The sequence below is a fragment of the Diospyros lotus genome, chromosome 1 (assembly GCF_014633365.1).
Source record: "Diospyros lotus cultivar Yz01 chromosome 1, ASM1463336v1, whole genome shotgun sequence".
NCBI lineage: Eukaryota > Viridiplantae > Streptophyta > Magnoliopsida > Ericales > Ebenaceae > Diospyros > Diospyros lotus.
The window spans coordinates 14245698-14254961 of NC_068338.1; the positions used below are offsets into that span (position 1 = coordinate 14245698).

The 9264-nt window shown below is 38.0% G+C and overlaps 1 long non-coding RNA gene across 1 annotated transcript; it reads left to right on the forward strand.

Moving 5' to 3' along the window:
• The first annotated feature begins 301 nt into the window (after window positions 1-301).
• LOC127811063 (uncharacterized) lies at window positions 302-6979 on the forward strand. The gene is made up of 3 exons (XR_008025625.1): window positions 302-898; window positions 1003-6311; window positions 6392-6979. It is a non-coding gene; the product is annotated as an uncharacterized LOC127811063 (long non-coding RNA).
• Window positions 6980-9264: the final 2285 nt, after the last annotated feature.

Sequence of the window (9264 nt, forward strand, 5' to 3'; positions counted from 1 at the left end):
TTAAGCATGGCGTGTGTCAAGTTCATCCATGAGTAAAAGAAAGGAGTAAGGAAGCGTTTGAGGACTAAAGTGGTGGTGTCCTCCAAATGTCAACACTCTATTATGAGTGACAATGACGTGGAAAGATCAAGTAGGGCTTTTAACATGCCAGCCTGGTGGGCACCAAGAAGGCCAAAGGAAGATGAGAGAACACCAACTGTCAACAGGGTAGGTGTAGCAATACACTTGGATAGCCTAAGGATGGGTCTGGGACTCCCCCTCTACCCTTTTGAGATGGAATTTCTTTAAGAGAATATGCTAACACCAACTCGATTTCATCCCAATGGGTGGGCAGTGTTAGTAGGATTTTTCATTATGTGCAAGCAATGAGGTGTGAATCCTACCAATGAGTTATCTGGTTGTTTCTATCATCCAAGGACCACAAAAGGGCAAAAGAAGATTATCACACTCCAAAGGGTGACAACCTTTGAGTCTTCGTTCATTGAGTCCCTGGAGAAGATGCACAAATTTGAGACACATTGGTTGGTAGTGAGGCCTCTGCCATCATGGAAGGCATCACAGTTCTGGTGTATCACTAAAATGAGCGAGAGCCTACTAAAGTTTTCGGACATCAGACTGGTTTCAAGAGCATACCAGTTAGAAATTAGCAAGTTGTTGAGAGGTGATCCGATCATGCTTTCAAATTTACTAATGAATGAGCGTCTGAAAGACATTGGGGGGATTATGAGAATAGACAATGCTAGACCTTCACAAGTGACTGCACCCGAGGGGACCACTCTCCAAGAGAATGAGGGAGAAAAAGAAGAAAGTAGTGATGAGGAGGCAACAAGTGAGGAAAAAGATGAGGAAATGATGGAAGAAGAGGAGAAAGGGTGTGAGAGAGAAACAGACGCCAAGGGTGCTCGCCTTTCCATTTTCCTTTTTCCTCTATTTCCTCAAATGTTAAGTTTTGTTTATTCCTCATACAAAATTACTCATGGTCATTCATTTTGCTCTTTGCAGAGATGGAGCAGTTCAAAGTGGTTATGTTGAAAAAGATGGCTAAGAAGGAACAATGGGCCCTCGAGATGTGTGAGCATAAGGAGAGAGCCCCAATTGTAGAAAAACCAAGCACTGCAGGATCCGACCTCGTAGTAAAGTGTCATTGAAGGCTAAGGAAAAGATGGAGAATCCTTAGCAAGAAGAAATAAAAGAGAAAGGACTGGCAGTGAGAAGGAAATTGGCCCTTCAAGAAAACCATCGATAACCAATATGCTTGATCTCCCCCCAATTGCATTGCCCAAATGTCGCCATCCCCTGAGCATCTAGCAGGGTTTATAAGTCAAGGAGATTACGTTCTTCACTCAATCCTGCCACCCAAGAAACTCTTCGAGTTGTGAGCGTTAAGATGGCAGTAGCAACAGAGGAAGAGGAAACCTCTAGGATTGATGCGGTAGCATTGGATAAATACCATGATCAGCATCGAGCCACGTGTAACTACCTCATTCCTTAACCAATAGAATGTCCACCGAGGAAAGAACTCAACTTAGAGCCTCGTACACAGCCATCGTTGTTTCCAGAGCTCCCACCTATCCATAAAGATGAAATTTATTTGCCCCACTGTCAACTAAAGGGACATGAGGTCAATTTCCACCTAGGGCTGCTAGACATTATTATGTTACATGCCTCAGTAACTGTTTTCTTAATGGCTGAGAGTGTGCAACATGCTACAGCCAACTTGACCAAGTTTTTAGGAGTTTGTTATTAGTTGTTTATTTTTAGTCTAACAGTTATGAGAACATGGGCAACGTTGCAGTTTGTTTGCTGAGTTTTCTATGTACTTAAAGGGTTTCTCAGTTAAATTAAATTATGTGTCTTTCCAGCAACTTTGATTTTCTTTGTGAGTTAGGTATTTTTTTCTGCCAACAAAGTGGTATTAGAGCACTTCTTCTTAAGGGATTGTGAGAGTTTGAGGGTACACCACACATTCAAAACCAAACCAACCCTGTTACACCCATTATGGATTCTGATTCACCTTTCACAGCCGCTGCTCCTCCAGTGTTTGAAGGTGTGAATTATCAGGTATGGGCAGTTAGAATGGAGGCATATCTTGAAGCTTGTGATCTTTGGGAAGCTGTAGAAGAGGACTATGTGTTTCCTCCCTTGCCTAATAACCCAACTCTTGCTCAAATCAAGAATCACAAAGAAAAAAGGCAAAGGAAATCAAAAGCAAAGGCATGTCTGTTTACAGTTGTATCATCAGCAATCTACTAGAATTATGGCCTTGAAATCAGCAAAGGAGATCTGGGACTTTCTCAAGAAAGAGTATGAAGGCAATGAGAGAGTTAAAGGGATGCAAGTGCTGAATCTGATCAGGGAGTTCGAAATGCAAAGGATGAAGGAGTCAGATACTATAAAGGAGTATTCGAACAAACTTCTCAGCATTGTGAATAGGGTAAGATTGCTTGGAACTAAATTTCCTAATTCTAGAATAGTTCAGAAAATTCTAGTTACTGTCCCAGAAAGATTTGAATCAACAATTTCTTCTCTGGAAAATACTAAAGACCTGTCAAGCATTACCTTGGCAGAATTATTGAATGCTTTACAGGCTCAAGAGCAAAGAAGACTCATGAGACAAGAAGGTTCCATTGAGGGAGCTCTGTAGGCTAAGCTTGAAATTGGTCAAATTAGCAAAGGGAAGAAAAAGACAGCAAAAGGCAACAACTGTGCTCAAACAAAAGGTGCGGACAACAACAGTAGCAATAGAGGTTATAATAAACAAAGTTACCCTCCTTGTCAACATTGTGGCTGAAGAAATCATCCTCATTACAAGTGTTGGAGGAGGCCGGATGTCAAATGCCATAAATGCAATCAGCTGGGTCATATTGCAAAGTTTTGCAAAAATAAAAACCAGCAGCAACAAGTTGAAGCACAGATTACAAGTTAAGAGGAAGAGCAATTATTTGCAGCAACTTATTTTGCTACCAGCAACTCAAGTGAGAGCTGGTTAATTGACAGCGGTTGCACCAATCATATGACATACAATGAGGAATTATTCAAGGAGCTTGATAGAACTGTTGCCTCCAAAGTCAAAATTGGTAATGGAGAATTTATTGTTGTCAAAGGAAGAGGGACAGTTGCACTGGAAAGCAGTTCAGGTACTAAAATTATAACTGATGTTCTTTATGTACATGAAATTACTCAAAACTTGTTGAGTGTTGGGCAGTTGCTTGAAAAGGGATATAAAGTTCTGTTTGAGGACAGTTTATGTCTGATCAAAGATATAGCGGGACAGGACTTGTTCAAAGTGAAAATGAGAGGCAAAAGCTTCTCATTAGACTTGATGGAGGCGGAGAAAGCTTTCTTTCTTAGTTCAAACAACAGTGTAGAGCTTTGGCACAAGAGGATGGGACACTTCAACTCTAATGCACTGCTGCTAATGAGGAAAATGGATCTTATGCAAGGCCTACCATCGCTGAATGAACTATTGTCAAGCTGCAAGGTGTGTCAATATGGAAAGAAAACCAGGCTGCCTTTCTCACAGACAGCTTGGAGAGCAACAAAGAAGTTGTAGTTGATCCACACTGATCTCTGTGGACCTCAGTCAGAACCATCATTAAAAGGAAGTAAATATTACATTGTCTTTATTGATGATCTAACCAAAATGTGTTGGATTTATTTTTTAAGATTCAAATTAGAGGTTGCAAAAGTTTTTTGGAGATTCAAAGCTTGGATTGAAAATCAAAGTGGCTGCAAAATTCAGATTTTGCGATCAGATAATGGGAAGGAGTATACATCAGCACAGTTTAATCAGTTTTGTGAAAAAGCTGGAATTAAACACCAACCCAACTCACTACCCCTTACACTCCACAGCAAAATGGGGTGAGTGAAAGGAAGAACAAAACAATAATGGAGGTGGTTCGATGTTTGCTACATGAGAAAGGACTTCCAAAAAACATATGGGCAAAAGCTGCTAATACAGCAGTGTTTCTGCTAAATAGGCTTCCTACAAAAGCTGTCAATGGGAAAACTCCATTTGAAGCATGGTATGGTTATAAACCTTCACTACAAAATTTGAATTTTTTTGGTTGTATCTACTTTACTCATGTCCCTCAGGTGAAAAGAGATAAACTTGATAAGAGAGCAGAACCTAGCATTTTTATTGGTTATAGCAACATCTCTAAAGCTTACAGAATTTATCAACCTCAAACTGGTAAGATTCTAGTCAGCAGAGATGTTCATTTTGTGGAAGAGCAACAATGGTGTTGGGAAGGACAAGAAGAAAAGCAAATTTCTGAGCAAATTATTGACTTTCCATTGGAGCAAAGTGAACAAGTTGATGAACCACCTGTTAGAGGAACCAGGCTGCTCGCTGATGTTTACCAAAGATGCAATGTTGCAGTGTTAGAACCAAAGGGATTTTGTGAAGCAAAAGAAGATCCAAAATGGGTAGCTGCAATGCAAGAGGAGCTAAAAATGATTGAAAAAAATCAGACTTGGAAGCTAGTTGAGAGGCCTCAACACAAAAATGTTATTGGAGTCAAATGGGTATTTAGAACCAAATTGAATTAAGATGGTTCTATCAACAAGCACAAGGCCAGACTTGTAGTGAAGGGGTTTGCTCAAGTGTTTGGAGTTGACTTCTCAGAAACATTCGCTTCTGTTGCACGACTTAACACCATCAGATTGCTCTTGGCATTGGCATCTCTAAAAAGATGGAAAGTGTTTCAGCTTGATGTAAAATCCGCATTTCTTAATGGTTATTTACAAGAGGAGATATATGTTGAGCAACCTGAGGGATTTATAATGCAAGGGGAGGAAGACAAGTTTTATTTACTCAAGAAGGCCTTGTATGGATTAAAACAGGCTCCAAGAGCCTGGTATAGCAGAATTGATGAGCATTTGTTGAGTCTTGGTTTTGCAAAAAGTTTGAGTGAGTCAACTCTTTATGTTAAGCACTCTAATGCTGATACTCTGATTATTTCTTTGTATGTGGATGATCTCTTAGTGACAGGAAGTAATGTCATGCTCATTGAGCAGTTCAAGCAGGAAATGACGAAAGTCTTTGAAATGACAGACCTAGGAGTAATGGCATATTTTCTTGGAATGGAGATCATGCAAGATTAGCAAGGAATTTTCATTTGTCAAAGAAAATATGCTAAGGAGATTTTGAAGAAATTTCAAATGGAGGATTGCAAATCAATGAGTACTCCTATGAATCAAAAGGAGAAACTTCACAAGGAATATGGTATAGACAAGGTTGATGAAGTTGTTTATAGGAGTCTCATAGGCTGCTTGATGTATCTCACTGCAACCAGACCAAACATACAACAAGTAGTGAGTGTATTGTCAAGATTTCTACATTATGCTAGCGAGGAGCATTATAAGGTAGCCAAACGTGTGCTAAGATATGTCAAAGGGACTCTAGATTATGGAGTTTTGTTTAATCATGGTCAAGATTATCATTTCCATGGATTTTCTGATAGTGATTGGGGTGGATCCATAGATGACATAAGAAGTACTTTAGGGTATTGTTTTACTCTTGGATCTGGTGTGTTTTCATGGAGCTCAAAGAAGCAAGAGATAGTTGCTCAGTCTACTGCTGAAGCTGAATTCATAGCTGCAATTACAGTTGTAAACCAAGCATTGTGGCTAAGGAAAATCCTGGCAGACTTACATATGGAGCAGGAGGAGAGTACTAAAGTGTTTGTGGATAATCAAGCAACAATTGCAATCTCAAATAATCCAGTTTTCCATGGTAAAACTAAACACCTCAATATCAAGCTATACTTTCTCAGAGAAGTACAGCAAAATGGTGAGGTGAGTCTGCAATATTGCAATACAACTGATTAATTAGCCGATATATTCACAAAGGCGCTCTCTAGGAGCAGATTTGAATTTCTAAGAGAAAAGTTGGGACTGTGCAACTACTGACGCGGGAGGAGTGTTATGTTACATGCCTTAGTAACTGTTTTCTTAATGGCTGAGAGTGTGCAACATGCTACAGCCAACTTGAACAAGTTTTTAGGAGTTTGTTATTAGTTGTTTATTTTTAGTCTAACAGTTATGAGAACATGGGCAACGTTGCAGTTTGTTTGCTGAGTTTTCTATGTGCTTAAAGGGTTTCTCAGTTAAATTAAATTATGTGTCTTTCCAGCAACTTTGATTTTCTTTGTGAGTTAGGTATTTTTTTCTGCCAACAGACATGTATTGTAGCAGACCTTAGTATTGGTGTGCGATTGATTTATTCAATAGTTTTGCCTCTTGATGAGCAAAAATTTGTGAAGTAGGCTCCAACAAACACTAACATGACAGAGCAATACTTGGTGGAGGTAATCTTTTAGAACTTATCCATTTGAATTAAATTTTAAACTTGTTGAACATTAATGTGTTATTGTTTACGACTATGTAGGGCATTCAAAGGCAGGTAGTTGCCAACCTTTGAGTGAAGTTTGCATGAGCAGAGGCAAACCACCACATGAGAATTGAAGAAACCACATGGTGGCAAGAAGAGCGTCACTGTCTCAAGAGCAAAATCCAAAGCCTTCAAGGATATAAAGATTGGGCTAAAGACACAGGGATAGAAAATAAGAACCTGAAGACCAAAAACTATGCCCTTGAGGAGAAATATGAAAAAATGAAGTGCAAGCATGAGGAGCTATGCAAAGAATAGGAAGAGCAAGGAAGGACATTAAATGCAACCCAAACTTCCAATGTTGCCTTGGTTGAGGAACAGGCGTCCTTGGTCTAAAGATGCGCGCAACTGGTGGAGGAGCTAAAATAAGCTTGCGCTGACATCTAAGATTTGCAAAAGAGAGTGTAAGAGGCCGAGCACAGGTTAGAGAGGACAAGTGTAATGGTAACACGCTCAGCAACCATTAAGGAGTATTGGCTGTCCAGGGAATGCTTCAAAAGAAAGCAAAAGTATGCTTTAGGTTTTGTGCGGTATCAAAACATGGCAAGAATGCAACTATACGAGTAAAATGACTTTTCATTCATATCTACCCAATCAAAATCACACATAAGTCAAATAACTTACCCATTACTTGACTGAGTCAAACCATCTTTTCAGTTACAAATATTAAATACTCAAGTAGTTCTTGAAAGATAGAGATAAGTATCATTCCTAAACATTACTACTCAATTTCATTTAAGCTCTACTCAAGTGATTAAACATCACTCGATTGGCAACCTAAAGATTTTAACACCTTCGACAAACTTAATTATCTACTTAAGAATTTGCCACTCAAAACATAATTCAACAACTTCTAAATCTATCAAGAACTTGAATGATTTACTTTCCAAGTAAGAAACATTCATCATTTAAGTTCTTCAAGTGTTCATCCATTAAATTTCAAAACATTGAGAATTTTAAAAATTTGATACTAAATATCACATAGATAATCTATGGATTAGAACTCAAGAATCACCATTTGAGTATATAATCATTTACTTAAATATCAAGAATGTATATGAAATTCATTACATTGACCTTGAGAAATGCTACTTGGTGTGTTACTCGAACAACACATGTTTTTGAGCACTTTGGGATATTATCTTAATCCTAATGCTTATTCTAAGAACCATGAACTCCACATGACACTCATGCATTAAGGATACTTATAGATATTCCATGAAACCTTAAAGCAACTATTAACAACATACTAATAGATAAAACAACCTCGACGCATATAAGAACATTAATAGATAAAACATATTAACATGTTAAGGTTCCTTGCGCTTTCCATCATCAAATTAGCTTCACATATCAAAACATTGAAGCTCAATACATCCTCAAGAGATATGAGGATATTATGAGAATATAAAAGCATTAAAGTTTTGCATTAGACAATCATCATCAAAACAATCAAAAACAAATTCAACAAGCTCCTTCGTGTATAGTTTGAACGAAACCTTAGCAAAGAATTGCAACTGACGTTCATTTCCCTTTCATACTTATTTAAATGAGGATATTCAAAGCGATAGGGAATAGGTTCATTAAGTACATGGTTTGAGAGATGAGCCAAGGTTGAGCAAACTATTTGGCATTCATATCATCTTCTAAGTCTCTACTCCACATAACATATGATGTCTCGGATTTCTATCTTACAAACTTTGACTACGAGATCAATTTTTCTTATCATGACCATCTTGTTCTTCTCACCTTCATTCTTTGCACTAGTGTTCATCATTAAAAGGATTTTGGTGTGTTCTCCTTCAATAAGGTGATCTTACATTCCAAGGAGACGAATTTCTTCCACTGCCTATATTGGTATTTCTCTTATTGTTGTTTACCTTGGTTTGATCTCCTCCTCCTACCCTGGTATCCTCTGGTGGTTGTTTCTGCCACCACTATCTTGGTTAGCATTAGTTTAGTTGCCTCCTCTAGTATTATTTCACTTTGGCAACTTACATAAGGATTGGGATATGTCTTCTCATCTCATCCAGTTGCGTGAGCATAACTAACGATTTACTATCTGCTCATTACTAAGTGCTTTGTTGAATTTTGACTTAGTAGCTGCTGATATGGTTTGAAGAAGTCAAAATAAATTAGGATTATCCATAACCAATAAATTAGCAAATATCTGATATTGTTTGTTAGTTGTTTTGGCTGGATATTATGCCATATTATTCTCCACTTTATGCTCATTTCAGTTTACATTTTAGCTGTATAAATTGGAGTTTATGATTAAATAAAATATATTACTTTTGCTTTGGTATTTTTTTTCCCTTCTATTTTCTTCTTTCTTCATAAAATACCAACAAATGGTATCAGAGCCCTTCTTCTTGAGGGACCTGTGAGATTGAGTAAACCAAAAATGGAGGGCCCAAAGAAATATGTGTTTGTAGATGTTTCTCTTGAAGAAACATTACAGAAGAGTTCTTTTGGAGGTTTTGAGGAAACAACTGCATTAGAATCATCAAAGAATGCTGAGGTTGTGAACCAAGTTTCTTAGAATAGAACTGCTTCTGCACCTGAGGTTGGTGTTTCTCAAGGTTCATCGTTAGCCTGGAAAAAAAGTTCTGGTTTGTCAGTGGAAGCTTTGAAAAAAAATTATGCAAGATCCAACTATGCAGAAGATGGTTTATCCATATCTGCCAGAAGAGATGAGGAATCCTTCTACATTTAAATGGATGCTGCAGATCACAACAATAAGAAGGAGAAGCTAGAACTACTGCTGACCAACATGAGGAGGAGGAGTTATTTTAACTCTACTAAAAAAAAACCAACCATACCTATATCTCATAACTATAAAATCATAAAATGCCCATATGCTATATCCA